The sequence below is a fragment of the Phascolarctos cinereus genome, unplaced genomic scaffold (genome assembly GCF_003287225.1).
Source record: "Phascolarctos cinereus isolate Bilbo 61053 unplaced genomic scaffold, phaCin_HiC Scaffold_5;HRSCAF=322, whole genome shotgun sequence".
In the NCBI taxonomy this organism is placed as follows: Eukaryota; Metazoa; Chordata; class Mammalia; order Diprotodontia; family Phascolarctidae; genus Phascolarctos; species Phascolarctos cinereus.
This window is the reverse complement of record NW_027555958.1, coordinates 30,205,521-30,222,274: the sequence shown is the minus strand read 5'-3', so window position 1 is coordinate 30,222,274 and position 16,754 is coordinate 30,205,521. Positions and strand designations below refer to the sequence as shown.

Genomic DNA, 16,754 nt, shown 5'->3' with positions numbered 1-16,754 from the left:
TTTTTAAAAAAAGAACGCTAAAAATAAATGATAAAAATTTTAAAAATAATAATCAACCGGGCATGTCCTTTAGCACTAGGAGGACTAGACACACCAACTAATGCAAAAATATTATAATTTAACTTTGAAATAACTATTTTCATCCCACTATTTCTATGTCCTTTGCCTTACGGATAAAAAGAAAAATGAAATGCATCAATTGATGTGGCTCAGTCTTTTGAGATAATTTTCAATGCTGGGCCTTCTAGTATTGAATAGTCAAATACTTTAGATGTGACCTGACAACAAAATTCTATTTGGAGGAGCAACATATTCAAACTCAATTCAATTCATTTAATTCAGTAGCATTCTCCCTTGCTAGACACTACACTAGGCACTGGGGATAGAGACAAAAGCGAGAACAACCCTTGACTTCAAGGAGCTTAAACTTGCTGTGGCTAGAGGTGAGCCAACAACACGATCACTGGGGTGAGGAATGAACACCAACAACTTGAAGAGACAGTGAAGGCCTCTGGCAGGAAGAAGGACCAAGGCGGCACCCTGAAGGGAGCTCAGGGTGAAAGACGGCGAGCTGACGAAGGAAAGCGTTCCAAGTGGGGGGACAGCCTATGCAAAAGCAAGCAGGGGAGAGATGCAATACTATGCACCAGAAGCTGCAATCGGGTGGCCTGGACAGAATGCAGAGCGTGTGAGGGGTAGCAACATGTAATTGGCCTGGACAGATATGCCAGAGATTCAGGCTCTGACTAAGGCGAAGCTCAACAGATGTTAAAAGATGACCACAAGGGCGGGTGGGAACAAGAGCCAGTTCATGCTCCAGCGCGGCAAAGCTCTCATGAAGCACTCACACTAGCAAGGGCCAAGCCTCCGGACGGCAGCAAGAGAACTAAATGCCTGAGGTCTCAGCAGCATCATGACAGGCCCGGGTTTGTCCCCAACCTCAACCTCCACTTCAGAACTTTTCCATGGCAAGATGGCAACCGTGCTTCACTTTGTAAAAGTCACGTCAATCATCGACCCTCTCCCATCCAGTTATGAGGGTACGTAAAGAAAACCTGGACCAGTGCTCAAGTACCGTGCTCCACAGCAGCCACAAGGATCATCGCTTGCTCTAGATATGGATCGGAAAATTATACGGGACCTAAAATTCTGGCTTTTACTTGTATGGAACAATGAAAAGTATGCTCACCTTCTATTACTCTCCTAGCGATGAGGATAGCTTATTTAAATGATTCATTCCTTAAATTTTTTTTCTAAAAGATAGGCGGAAGCCCGGTTGTAAAAATCTTTAAATGACAAAGGCGCCTGTACTTTAACCTAGCGACAATAAGAAGCTGATGAGGCTTCACAAAAAATGTCTGAGTGTTAGAGCCCCCGGCAAACTGGCAAAAAAAAAATGTTAATGTTGGGGGGGCAGCAAGGTAGCGCAGCGGATAGAGCACCAGCCCCAGAGTCAGGAGGACCTGAGTTCAAATCCAGCCTCAGATTCTTACTAGCTGAGTGACCCCAGGCAAGACACTTCATTCTGATTATTTCCTCTTCCCCACCAAAAAAAAAGTCAATGTTGGATCTGTGCAAAAAGGAAAGCACACTAAAACATGGTTGTTGGAACTGTCGACTGGTACAACCACTCTGGAAATCAATGTGAACTGAGACTTAAAACGTTATTAAAATTCTATCCCGTATGACCCAGAGCCATCTCCCCCGCCCCAGTTAGGCACATACCCCAAAGAGGTCAAAGAGAAAAAGAGAAGGGTCTTCAATACATCAAAATAGTATGTTGAGGCAAATGAGATGTAAGAAGATTGGTAAGTAGGAAGGGGCCATATTATAAAGGGCTCTGAATGCCAAACAGAGGATTTTATATTTAATCCTGGAGGTAAGAGAGCTATGGGGGTTCACTGAGTAGTGGGGGTAATACGGACAGACCTGTACTTTAGGAAGATCATTTCCATGGCTGAGTAGAGGATGGTTTAAAGAGCGGAGGGACTTGAGGTAAGGAGACCCCCCCCCCCAGCAGGCTACTGCAATCGTCTAGGCACGAGGCGACAAGAGCTGGCGCCAGAGTGGCAGAAGCATCAGAGAAGAGAAGGCACGTGAGAGATATTACAAAGGTGAGATCGACAGGCCTTGGGAATAGACCGGATATGGGGGGGTGAGAATCAAGGGGGACCCATAGGTTGCAAGCCTGTACCTCTGACACCTCAGTACACATTTCTTGGTATGGCTATTGATCCTTTCAAGTCTCAATTACAAGCCCATGAAGGACAGCAGACCTTTGGGGCAGCTAGGTGGCGCAGTGGATAGAGCACCAGCCCTGGATTCAGGAGGACCTGAGTTCAAATCTGGCCTCAGACACATAACACTTACTAGCTGTGTGACCCTGGGCAAGTCACTTAACCCCATCGCCTAGCCAAAAAACAAAAAACAAACAAAAAAAAGGACAGCAGACCTTCTCTCTAACTTTTTGCTTCCTCAGCATGTGACACACAGGAAACAACTCAGTAAATGGCTGTTGATAATCAGTTGTGAGCAGTGCCCAGAACAGCTGTGGGTACACAACCACCCTCCTGCTACCTGGCACATTCTGGCTATCGGTGGTGGCAGGAGAGCCTGGAGATTGTCTTTGCACTCTAAGAAGATGCTAAAATGGTGCCGTCACATAAGCCAAAGTCAATATACAGTTCGGCTGCTCCAGAAATGTGAAAGAAACCTACTGGTAAAACAGCATCCTTCAAAAGAGTTCCCAGGATTCTATAGGGAGAAAAGTGGGGCGGGGGGGTTACTTCTGGATCAAATGGAAACCCCAACCAAATTCCCAGATCATTAAACAGATCTAATTCCAATACACTTTTCCATCATCCCACAAAGCAAGCTGGGTGCACATTCTTAATGAAAGCAGACACATGGCTATGAATAGAATCCTTCTTGCCAGAGCACCCCAAGAGAAGTCACAAACCACACAGTAACAGGAATCATTTGACTCCATCCCTTTGAGAGAACAAGGAATTTACCTGCCTCTCCATGTGTCTAACAGAAGATGTCATGATGACTCATGGTCAGTCCTCTTTTTCCCTTGGGTTCAGCTGGGATATTCCCAGGGCTCCTATTACAGTTCCTCCTGTCCCATCTGGAGAGAAAGGCCAAGGTAGATGGTGTCACAGGCTCTCTAAGAGCCAGTGTTGCTAAATTTCCCGCAGCAATTAAAAAACCTGTTGTAATTCCAAAATCGAGCACAGGTTTCAACTCTGACCATCATCTCTGAGTCTCAGTTACTATACAGGCGAATAAAATATTTTTTCATAAATTTAACGCCAGCATGTCTGCATTTGGAAACTTTGAAAATACATGTTGTACGGTTTACTGCCCTGGAAAAGGTGCCAACAGAGTTTCAAAGGAAGGGAAGTGTCTAACTGTTTCCTTTCAAATGCGTTTTCCAATGGGATCCATTCAAGGAAAAGGCTGGAACTAACTAAAACATTATTAAAAAACTGTTATGAAAAGAGACAGAGAGATGGAAAAAGATTGAACAAAAAAGGGGTCCAATACCCAGCACAGAGTGAGATAGACAAGTAGAGAGAAAGAGGATGTGAGCAGAAAGCCAGGCTGGGTCGAAGGATGGACAAGATGGCGCTTCATCTGGCCGCTGCCATTCGTGGTTTCGTTCTGTTGCTGATCAATTGATCAGGACTGCAGTGCTGCTGGGCCAGTGGCACAAGGCAAACCACAGAGCTGGCTGCAAGCTTAGCTCTTTTGAACTGCTGACCTTAAGTTTTCAAACCAAAAATATTCTTTGGGAAACAGTTATATCAGGATCCAGCCCAACCAGCCAAGTAAAAACAAGGACTATTAACCTGGAATAACTCTCTGGTTAGCTCTACCAAGCACCGAGCCACTGCAGGGATCAATCAGGACTATTAACCTGAAATCACACTCTCTCCAACTACTCCAGATTCTGACTAAACCAACAGTCACCAATAGCAGTGATCAGGGACAGGAACTAGAGTAGAAGGGGGTGGGAGTGGAGGAGGTAGGTGTTACCAAGACCTGGTTTCGACTGTTCTTTCCTCCACTAGATTTAATGGTGGATGGAGCGCTGGGCTTGGAATCAGGAAGACTCCTCTTCATGAGTTCAAATCTGGCTTCAAACACTTACTGGCTGTGTGACCCTGGGCAAGTCACTCTACCTTGTTTGCCTCAGTTTCCTCACCTGTCAAATGAGCTGGAAAAGGAAGTGGCAAAGAGCTCCAGTATCTTTGCCAAGAAAACCCCAAATGGGGTCACAGAGAGTCAGACGTGACCGAAATGTCACATTGACAACAGAAACAACAAGGGCAATGTTGCCCATGCAACATTTCAGGGTGACCTGAATGCCTACAGCACTCAGGGGCAATCTGGCTGCTAGATACAGAATTACCCAGGTGCAGAGCGCATTTGTGAATGCTGTTTCTAGTACATGGCAATTTCACATACACCGCTGGAACTTTCCACTGCCCCGATTCTGCCTGGAGAGCTGACACTGTCAGGGAGGTGCGCCCTTTCCTGGCCAGAAACAAAGCACATCAACGCACAGCCAACGCACCTTTCTTTTGGAGGTCCTTCAAAATCAAATGAAGTCACAGGAAAAACAGAACAACCAAAAAGAGGCCGAGCCCAAAGTCAGGGTGCTGGAGAAGGGGGGGCCCCTCGCCCTGAGAGACCAGCAGTAAAGGGGGTGAGGGCTGATGCCCTGGGGAGGCAGAGCTGATGGATGCAGTTTCAAGAGGCTCCCAACAGCCATGTGGAGGGCATGCAGAGCTTGGTGCGAGTGTGCTGAGTTCCAGGCCGTCATTCTTAAGGGCGTAAGAACCAGGGCTGGAGCACACATGTTGAGGGATGAGGGGAAAAAATAAACAGAGAGACAAAAGAATGAAGATGCATTGCCAATTTCAATTGTGCAGCTTTTATTTTTAAATGCTTATCGAGCTGAGAGAGAGAGAGCAGAGTTCTTGGAAAACAAGGTTTCCTTTCTTCCCGTGCCAGCATAGAGCACCCTCAAGGACGGGCACCACACAGGCTGTAACAACAATGAGGAACGAGGTCCTGTGTCCGCCCACAAGGGTAGCCAGCCGCTGGTCCCATGCTGTTCTGATTTCGGCCCAGCCAAGGCCTAGAAATAACAGCCCCACTGCCTCTGGTAAAAACTGTTCTTTTTAAAAATTTTATTAATCTCCAAACTGGCTGTGTTAGAATTATAGCCAATTACCCACCAACACTCTTCGCTAATAAAATAAATTTTTACAAGACCTAATTACTGCTTTCGCTGAACTACCCTACTTGGGGCTTAGATACAGGAAGCTGAGGGCTCAGAGTGGGGGCGGAGATGGCTCTAAAGCACCCTCCAGGGAAGGGTCCAGAAACAGGGCCCAAGGGCCAGGCTGCAGAGCGGGTGCCTCTGCCTAGACACACGACAGAGGGCACCTACGTCAATCCTGAGCTCGCCAATGGCACCTGGCTAGACCGAGCAGCATCGTGACCATTCTTGACCACATGGAACTTGGGAAGCTTATCACGAGTTACTTGGGCCTGTGCTGCCCACACCCTGGCCTAGCAAAAAAAGGGAACTGCTGTCCAACACAGATGGATCCTGCCTGGCCTCTCAGCAGAGAGCCTAGAGACTCCAAGAGGCAAGGAAACAAACAGCCCCCTTCTCTCCCTCTGCTGAAGGGGGGAAGGGGGGGCAGGAGGAGGAGAAATTGCAAACAGTTGCACAAGAGCGAAGCATCAATAACGTGAGGCAGACAGCAGGGACCTCTGGGCTGTGCCCTCTACCTCATCCCAGAACGCTGACTGTGGAGCTGGGAATGTTACTCACTGCTCTGGGCGGCCCTTGCTCATGGCCCCTGGGCACACACTCATGGTCAACCCTGGCCTGCTCCTTTAAAAGGGAAGGCATCACTAAAGGAAGGCCACAGATGGAAAACCGCAAGCAAGGATAAAGCTGGGTCAACGACAGCAGCTTCCCCCTTAGCAAATCTTAAGTTTTGATTCCCCAATACACAAAATATCACCAGCTCCAAAGGATTTTCCATACAGAGAAACCTGATAAGAAAGCTGTGTGTTGTAGGAGGTGATCTAACCCTGTGGCCAGACTCTTCCCGCGGGGAGAGAGCCCTGGAGCCTGGCACTCCCCAGAGGTGAGGAAGGGAGCCGAGAAGCGGTGGTTGCTATCTGCACACCACATGTTTAACCCTAAGTAAAGAGCTGGGGAACGCCCTGAGCAGCAAAAACATGGCAGCGGATGCCGTGGTACCAAAGCCACAGCCTCGTGGGTCTCTGGAGCCTCTCGATTCTAAGCTGCCAGCCAGGGAGCTAACACGAGCTTTGAATAAAATGCAGTTCTGGTAGAGTAATTAATTTTTTTCTTAACTAGGATTACATTAATTTTCAAGGACTAATGGAGGCCAGCTGTGAGAGGGGAAGAACGGCTGCCGATGCACAAAGGCACTTGTGCAGGCTTGTACAACATTATAAACACACACACACAGACACAGACACAGACACACACACACACACACACACACACACACACACACATACACACACACACACACACACACACGGACCTATAAAAAGGATTCACTACAACAGGATATTTTTAGTCTCTACAGTGTTATGTGGCACTAAAAATACAGCTCAGCTCGGCTGATCCAGCATGGTAGGACTATTCTCTCTCTGTCCCTTCAAAACAGTTTAAAACATTTATTTTTGTTTCCTTTTGCAATGGGCAGAGTGGAGGGAGAAAATAGCAACTCATTGATAAGAGGAAACGAGAGAGACATGAAAAATTGAAAACTACCTAAAAACTCATGGAGAGGTTTATTTTATTAGTTCTTAATAAATATCTTGCAGATTTCCTCAGGAAATACACCAGATCACATGTAAAATAGTTTGATACTGATGTCAACTGCGTCAACATATGAAGTCTATTAGGGTGAAGCCGCAGCAGGGTGATCGGCGTGCTGAAAAACTCCCCAGTGCTGGGGGGGAACAGGGGGAATCTCACGGCCTTCCAAATTCTTCGAGAGGTAAAAAAGTCAGCCAAGACGCAGAGAGAGAGAGAAAGAGAGGAAAAAAAAGATCCCACATCCTGCTTTGGGCTGCCAGCAATGTGAAGTGCCCAGAGATTAATTCTCTGTCTGGCCTGGAAATGTGACTTTAGAGCCCGGGGAGGGGGCGCGGAGGAGAGAGGAAAGAGCAGGGCAGGCTCAAGGGGCTGGCGGTGGGCCACCAGCCCCCTCCCAGGCCATGTTTCAATGCAGACAGAAGTAAAACCCAACAGACAGCCGCTCCACGGCCTGCCAGGGCCTCGCACCAGCTGCAGCGCGTCTCCTGCTCCCCTCTGCTTAGCCCCCACTGCAGATGTTCCCCACGGCATCACTTCCGCTTCGCTCTCTTTTAAAGAAATAGCACACACATGTGGAGGCAGTTTCCACCCCCGCCCCTCCCAACAGGACCCTCTCTGCCTTATGGGGCCCTCAGTGGGGTCATACCTCCTGCATTCTGTGCCACGGTGGCCATGTGAATTGTCCCAGTCTTCCCTGGAAGGAAGCTCCCATACCAGGGATATTAGTTAACAAATAGGAGTGTCTATAAAAACTTGGCTTTCTCTTCCCCTCAGAGAGAAACCCCAAAAGTTTGGAACTAAGAATCACACAGGAAGTGTCCAAGGGAAAATTATGTTGGAGATTTCCAATGCCTTCTAAAAAGCATTTTGATATAGCACTGGTATTTCAATAGAATTCTACTGACTTTAACCATAATATAACCTTAGTTAATAGTAATAGTAATAATATTTTTTATTTGGAAAAATCTCCCAACCTATGAAAATGTTTACCAATCTGAAAAATTTACCAAAATTACCAAAATGTTTACCAAGCTGAAAAAACAGCTAAGGGAAATAAAAGGAACCCAAAATATATTGCTAAGAGTAGAAGAACATGTTTTACATTTTAATTAATATTCTTAATTTTCAACTTCTTTCTGCCCCAGTCTCATTTTCTTCAACCTAGTCAGGCTGTAAGGAATTAAAAAATATGTATTTACTGAAACCACTTCTGTGCCCAGCATTGTTCTGCTGAAGACTCTATAAAGGAAAAGACATAACCCCCTGTACAGAGCACTGAGAGTCTAATTGAGGTGATTAATATACACGTGACATTTCCTTTTCCAGACAAACTGAATCTGGCCTGTATTGCTGAACTATCAGACAGGCAGTTTTCTTGGGAACAGGCTGGGAAAGTCAGCTCCCTACACAAGAAATAAGAAGGGTGCCCCTTCAGTCAAAAAGAGCACCCTGCTCAAATGTGAGGCCATAATATGAGGGAATGAGTAACCTCTTCCTAGAAGGAAGCCAGTCCTTGTGGTAAAGTAAGCTGCCCAGGAAGAAAGATCTTGTCCCAAGAGACAATTTCCAATGGGTTAGGGAGGTTATGATCTGACTTTTCATGCTGTGCAGGATAAAGCTCATTCCATTCCCTCCTTACACTTGGGCTCATTTCCCTAAAACTATTAGGTAAAGAGACAGCTGCTGCTATCTGCACTCTAGAGCGTAACTCTGAGTCTGGGAAGGCCCAATGTACACCTACACCATACACTCAACAGAAACACTACAGAGGCCATGCCCTCCACATGTATCCTTTAGAGACACATTCTCACTAGTAAAAGGGGCCACAATGGATAAAGTAGGAGACATCTACCTCCAAGCACCCACGACTAGGCACAGCCTCAAATGATCTCAAGGACTTCCTCTTAAGGAGTTCTCTCTGCTGTCATGATCAGTGCAGTAGGTCTAAGACGAGGGCTCTGGTTTCAAAGAAATCTATCAGTTGACAATGACATCCAATTCTGACAACACAAAATTCGTGGCAGTAAAGACAACGACGGCCAAAGAAGAACGCGGCTCAAGAGCCTTCCTGGTGATGACAGACAAAATCTTTACTCACATGTGCACTCGTGTCAATAGCCCTTGCTTATGGTAGCCTGAAGTCGGAGGATTTCAATCCTGGGCAAGACGAACACTTTCATCCTGACCAACAACGACTTACAGCCACTGTCAGGGGCAAAGGAGAGCCTGACATCTTCACAGTCAAATACAAAAACAGACTGGTTTGGGGGCATTTCACATTTGATGCAAATTAAGATGTGCCCTACAGCATGATAATGAAGACCCCTAGAGTGGACCCCATACTCACCAAATGACACAGCTGAATGTTTTTTCAAAGAATGTGAAGACGACAAGGCTACCTTAATATAGGAACAAAGGAGGAGAGAAGGTGGAAAAAGAGGGGCTAATCTGAGCAATGAAGAAAGGACACTGAAGACAAAAGAAATAAAGATTTAGGACAACAGAAGAGATTAAGTCTTCTCTTTGTCCCAGGCAACTAACTCTAAGCCAATGAGTTGGAGAAGAGCAGACAATCTGCCTGGCAGAGAGTTTCTTCACCAAAAGTTCCTAAGAGCAAAGAAATAACAGTTTAGGAACTCCACTCCCCACATTTCTCCAAAAAAGTTGAAATGGTTCACTATATAGACTACTATGTAAAACCTCCAAGTATTTTTTTTTGCATAACAAGGTAACAAAGCTAACTGAATTCCATTATTACAACTAAATACCATGATACAACTATATTTGAATTGACTTTTTTTTAACAAACTAATTTTAACAAAATATTCATTTTTAAAACTACAACTTAGAACAGATAAAAGCAGAAATATTTCTAGAGCAATTTTATCCATAAATGTTCCCAAGGAACATGCAATTGATGGACGCTCCCAATTTTTCCTTTCACCATTTGTTACCCAAACTTCCTCAAATCCACAGAGCCAGTATTCACCCTGAGTCCACCTGCCTAGAGGTGCTCCGATTCTCTCCACAGCGCACAAAGGGAATTCCAGTCCCGCTTCGCATGTGCGCCCCCACCCCACTCCCCGGCAAATATTTTGGCAACTGTGCATGAAGAAGGAGTTCTCTTCCAACACGGAACCTTGGAGAATGTATTATAAACCTTGCTGAACTAGTCTGAACTTGGGTCCTCAGGGCTGTGTAGGCTGGAATGGAAATTACATCTTAAAACACAGTGATTATCAAACATTTCCCTCCCATTCACTGCTCTGAAATGAGGTCTGGGCATCACTTTCTCTCTGGAAGGAGCTAGCAACAGAGAGGCTACATAAAATGGGCAGGATGATGTGACTGATGTGCCTCCCAGAAGCCCCCACTAGGTTTGGCCCATCACCATTCCACAATGACGTAACCTGCCCTGATGACGCCAGCTGGAGTCTTAAGCCCTAGGCATGCACTGCAGACCTCCTTCTCCCCTCTGCCTGCTGATCCCTGCTTCAGAAGCCAAAGTGTGAACAGCACGTGTCTGGATTTCAGAAACCTGCCTGGCAGTTGGAAATTCCCTGTAGCATGTCAAATGCGGCATCTGCGGCTGGCACTTAGGGTGAGGGATAATCACATGGGCATTTTCTGGCTACAAGTAATGAGATGAGAGTAAGAAACCAAGAAAGTAACTCCGTTTACAGTAAGTAAATCCCAGATATGTGACAATCTGCCTTCTAAACAGGAAACTGAGGAAGATAAACAAATCAAACAGCACTCTAAACACTGTTCACATCAGGAACAAGAGCATGGAGCAGCATCCTAATGGCCAAAGGTAACTTACCTGCTTTATTAGAGCCACATCCTAAACAGACTCCTCATGATTCCTTTCCTTTATTTAGGCCACACAACTGACTCCTATCACCTTCAACCCTTCTGCCCGTCCCCACTCGATTACTTTTTCTTAGCAAGCACTTGGCCAGTGGAGCACCAATTTGGGAAATCTACAAATAGGCAATCAGTGACATCGGGGATCGCTGCCCAAAGCTGAACGAGAGACTTTCCAAAGTCACCAAACTGAGGTGGCATCTGCACCCTTTTCCCATCCCCAAGTCATTTTAGGAAGCAAGGCTTGGCTGCTTCTACCAGTACAAACCCCGAAGCTGTGGATTCACCCAAAGAATGCCCTTCTGCTAGCTTTCCACACAGGGCTCCAACCAGAGGAGCCAGAATCCTTACTACCTTCACATCAATCTCTCTAGTTCCTTTCTTCTCCAGGCCCCAACTCAGACTCAGAGATGAGCCAGCCTAAGAGCAAACAGTTAAAGACTTACAAATCCAAATCCCTTCTGTTTCCAGTGGCCCAAATTATTGAACCCAAAGAAATGTTTCTGGCTCTCAGTACGGATAGAGATGGGAGGGTCTCAAATTTCCGAAGGCTGCAAGAGTTTCAGCAGCCTCTCAATATATCATGTCCAAAGTGAAGCTTTGAATACTATTAGTGAACACGGAAAGTCACATGCCAGACAAAGAGTTAAGACATGTGAAGCAGCAGGAGGGAAGGAGTGTAAACAACAGTGGGTATATTAGGGGCTGGAGATGGGAGTGGGGGTAGAGAGTGTCTTCTAATTAATCTTGTAATTTTCCTAGAATAATAATTTCGTAAGTATACAGACCAAGGTGGCAGCATTTCCGCTATTATTTGTGTTTCTACAAGACTGTATCTATTTCCCTTTTGTTCAATACTTGACAAAAGCCTAATCTGAACTCTCTGTCTGCTCTGCTCTGCCCTGCACAGAGAAGATGGGGCAGGAGGAAAAGAACCCTGCTGTCGTCTTCACTTCCCAGAAAGTGCTGCCCAGGCCAGAAAATCCTGCTGAACAGTAGCAGGAAAATCAGAGAGTTTCCTTATCGACACTGACCAGGGCAAACTGAAGAGACATTTGAAGAACCTCCACTCTGATTTAATGGCAGCTGTGTACACCCTCATTGCCTTGGGGTATAGGGTTAGAAATCACTTCCTTCAGCTAACATGACAATCAGTTGAATTTTGTGAGGCAAACAGAATCTCTTGACCAGGAGAACTTTGCACATCCTAACAGCCACATTGTGCGATGACTTTGATAGACTTAGCTCTTCTCAGCAATGCAAGGATCTAAGACAGCTCGAAAAGATTCACGCTGGAAAATGCTGTCCCATCCACAGAAGGAACCATGCAGTCTGAATGCAGATGGAAGCATACTATTTGCTCTCCTTTTCTTTTGGTGTTTTGTTTTTATTCTTCTTTCTCGTGATTCCTCCCATTGGTTCTAATTTTTCTTTATATCATGACTAATGTGAAAATATGCTTAATATGAATGTATAAGTAGAGCCTCTATCAGACTGCATGCCGTCTTGCTGAGGGGGGAAGAAAGAGATGGGGAGAAAATTTAAAACTCAAAATCTTATGAAAGTGAATGTCGAAAACTAAAAATAAATTGTTCTTTAAAAAAAAAACAACAACAACCCAGAATCTCTTGGTTTTTTGCCTGTGCACAGTGACTTCTCTTCTTCACCTTCCCACCCCCAGTCCCTCAAACAAATTCTTTCATTCCTACAGGTAAAGACCCCAGGAACTCTAAGCCCTGGGGGATCAGGAGATCCCCGATAGACTTACTTTTCCACAGTTGAGCTGTCAGAGACTGCCATGGTGAGATGTCGTCATTGGACAGTCTGTTAATCATTATGGCTTACCCTGAGGATATAGGACAAAGCTTAAAGATGAAACCCCTTTGGGTGTGCCTTCAAAAGCCTAGTGAACACTACGTTGATCTCTAAACTCATTTTCCACCTAAGCTTTCTGGATCAGGCTGGCTCTTCAGCAAGAGACTCCAAGGGCAGCTAGCACATAGTACTACAGCCACAGAGAGAGTTGGCAGAATGAGACTATTTGTTGGACCCTAGCTGGGGATCCTTGAGACCAAGGGGCTGCTATGCGAAGGGGGGCAGCAGCAGAAGGCAGGGCACTGAAGTTTTCATGAGTTCAACCCTAACCCCAGGCTTACCCTTGTGAAAGGTGGATTTCCTGTACAAGTGGTCTGATATGCTCAGGATTAGGAACCTCATATGTTGTGTTGTAGGAGGAGAAAGAAAACGCACTTGACTTTAACTCCAAAGCAACAGTGCTTCCTCTGTGGATCTCTAAGAGGGCACTAGGCCTTTGTCTGATGACTGCACTGACCCAGAATTTGCTCTCTCATGTTAGCGGCATAAAGGCATCGAGTTGAAGTTTCTTCTTGCTCACAAGTCAAGACTCCACCCTAAGCAACCATACCTCTAGCTCTCTTCATCTTATCTGGGCAACCAGCATCCTCCCTTGCCACTGAAGAAACACATGCAACATTCCTCTTCTCCCCCCCACCAAGAGCGAGCTTCTGACACACTTGGGAAAAAAGCCCACTGGGCAAGTATCCCTGGGGTCCAGGTGTGGCCCTAGCCCCAATCCCAAAATGCTGCAGCAGGGAGCAGTCCCCTACCTCGGTTGCCCTCTGCTGCTTCCCAGGACCTTTGGGCAAGGGCTAGAATTCAGGGCTGCTCTGGCTGTTAGCTGGTAGGGAAGGAGAGACATGGGGAGGGGGCCAGAACCCAGGGAAGGGAAGTTATTCCGGTGGTGGCCTATGAATAACATCCAGTGATTTATAGGAAGTATAATCCAATAATACAGTAAAATAAAACAGTGTGCGCCTGAGATGGTTTTGATTCCAGGAATTATAAAACAAATTATTTTTTTTAAGGCTAAAGAAAAAAATACCCCAGCAAGGCCAGATTGGAGTAAATTGGGCACAGATGGAAATGCAGGGGGGTTTCAGAGATGCCCTCCCACAAATGCTACTTCAATTACTTCTCTTTAAGAAATCAGTTTTATTTCCTTAAGTTACAGAATTTTTAAAAAATTAAAATTCTTTGAGAGCTTGTGGTTCAGATCAGCAGCTCTGACTCCACAATGAGATGGCCACTGAAGGGTTAAATGGGACTCTGTGGGGAAGGACCATTTTCTTCCCTCTGGGCTGCCTCAAGCTCTGAGGTCTCCAATCATGACGTCACTTTGGAAACCACCTTCCCCAGGAAGCCACCACTGGCTACTGCAGAGCCCAGAACACCAGTCACAGTAAGAAGCATCTTCCTTTGCCAGAATGTGCTATCCTTTGCCTTCCTTCTCTTTGGGGGTTCCCCCATCCCAGTCCCAAACTCCGAACTCAGAAGCACCTCCCTGCCAGTTCCAAGTGGAAGATCAGGATTCTATTTCCAGAAGGCCCCAACCTAACCTAGGATTTTCAGTTGAATCCACAAGAAAATGGGAAGGAAATCACAAGAACCCGGAAATGACTGGTTCATTGTAGGAAAGAAATTGTGAGAATCCACCTTGCTAAATGCAGACCAATAACCTCAATTGATTCCCACTAGATAGGAAGTCCACGTTAACATTGCCCATAACGAGTCACATCCCTGAGGAAGACTGGCTCTGGGCAAAATGAGGAAGGAGGTAGAAGGGAAGGCTGCCTTCCCAACGAGTGCTTTCTTCACCCTCTGTCCCCACTTTCAGCAGCACCTCCCCTCATGCTGCCCTGGCTCTAATAGGGAGGAAAGCGTCTGATAGACTTACACACACACAAAGATGTCAGTGATTTAATGTGTTTTCCCTCCCAAAATAATAAGAATTTCAAAAAGGCAGGTGATAGGAAAGAGAAAAATTCTTAAGACAAAGAAATGCATTTCTAAAGTTAGAATTTCAGTCATCAGTTAATATGCTATGTCTACATGGGAACCTCTCCTTCCCCTTCCACCCAAAACAAAATGATTTCAGCAGCTGTCTACACTTTCCTATCGATAAGGCCATGCCTCTGAATAGACCTGAGCTGCTTCTAGGGCCACACAAGGCTCCCCCTTTCTCCAGGGAACATCCTCTTTTTTCAGAGCTAAGAATGGAATTCTCCCTTCCCCAAGGAAACGAGCAGCCAATCCACATAAACATTCACGCAGAAGGACAAACCAGAAAGGAACAGAGAGAGAATGGATGGCACAGATGTTCTGTAGCTTGGAATGGAGGCCAAATAAACATGGATCATGAACACCTGGAAGACAAGCCGCTGCCATCCTGGGCACTTCCTGGCTGGTGTGACAGCACTGTGACAGGCTGGGTAGTAAGGATGACTTGAGAAGGGCGATTTATCACTTCCTTACTCATAAAATGTGATTCAGACTGCTGCTGATTAACGATGGAGATCAGCCCTCTTCTTTCCCCAAATCCCCTCCTCTCCACACCCACCACACAGATGCTACTCAGCCACAACACCCCCTCTCGCCACTGTCCGTGCAAGCACAACACAGGGGATCAGAGAAGATGACTCATGGGCTGGGAAATGGAAAAGTGTATCTTCCCACCAACTGACCCTGCCGAGTCCTCCCCTCAGCCCTCTTCTGATGGCAGCCCACACAGCAGGGCCTAGACCCGCCTCAGCTGCACACCAGGGAGCTGGCAGCGGCACGCCCACCACTGCTGATATGCAGATTCCATCCTTCGGCCGCAAGCATGCAGATGCCTGTCCAGACTCCCCTGTGCTACAGCTGGCAAAACCAGGCTGAGGGGGCCAAACGCAGCCTTTTCTGTTTCCTTCCTGGCAGGACCCTATGACCATGGCTGACGCCTGACCCTAAACGGAGGAGCCATGTCCTCCTCCCACTCCACCTTACTTTCCTTTTGTTTCCTTCTTATTTAACAGTAGTTGTAAGAAAGTAATCCACTGATGCCCTGAAGGATTCTTTCTCTCAAAGCACAAGTTGGCCCAAGTTGGCAAGGACTTAAGTTTCCTTCATACCTACATTTGTAAAGGCCTAAAGTCACATGGCCTTGGCACAGACCAAATGCAAGCAGAGGGTGGCAGCAGCTCCCTGAGTGCCAGCTATTAGGTAGTTGGAGAATGACAAAAGAGCTACAGAGAACATCAGAAATAGCGGCTCCTAGTTTCCTCAATCCCATCACTTTGCCACTATGAAACAAAACAAGCCAGTTCACTGCGAAGGCATCAGTCTTCACCCCAGTCTCCCCCCCAGTCCGGTCCCCTCCTCCTTAGACTCTATAACATCTCCAAGGCAATACTTTGCAAACTTCATTTCCTCTTTCCTGGAAACCACTGTAACCTTCCAGCCCTCCATGTTTCCTCAGCACTGCTTAAAACAAACAGCCAACTCAGGAATAATTAGCCAGGTTCAAGAAGTCACCAAAGCCAATGGTTCTAGCCTTCTGCTGGGAATTCTAAGTGCTCTAGCAGGCAGAAATGAGATGGGGAAATCACCCCAAGGACTCGGCTATGATCGAAAACCCAGGCAGCCTGGCTGAGGACATTGCTGAGCCCCCTGAGGATGCCAGTTTTGGTGGAAAGTATGGCATGTGCACTGATCAAAAAGGAAAGGCCCCCACCACAGACAAATGGAGACAGAAGCCCCTGATATCCAACAGAAATAGAAATGACTCCTGCAGGGAGGCAGAAAGCACTGCAGAAAGGTGCAACAAGAGTCCCAGTGACACCCTGCCCAGAAACGTCAGCCACGCTGGACACCAGAGTCTCTATGGGGCAACTCTTCCTTCTAGGTATGTCAGACAATCTACCTTCCCAATCCTTGGCCCAAACACACACCAAGCTCCTGGGCAGCTGGGACGCAATTTCCTTTTCAGGCACACAAGGTAACCACCTCCCCACACTGCACATTTCCACCAAAATCAAGCACACCATCTGCACCTATATGCGGGGGGAGGTAGGGAGGTGGAGAAGGGAGAGTCTGGAAGCATGCTCTGGTGATGACAGTGCTCAGAGCTTAGGCAACCCTGTCTGCCAGAGCTAGGTTGAGGGAG

The 16,754-nt window shown here is 46.5% G+C and overlaps 1 protein-coding gene across 1 annotated transcript in view; it reads right to left on the bottom strand.

Annotated features, from left to right (window-relative positions):
- SMG6 (SMG6 nonsense mediated mRNA decay factor) overlaps positions 1-16,754 on the bottom strand; it is a 172,480-nt gene that overhangs the window by 107,024 nt on the left and 48,702 nt on the right.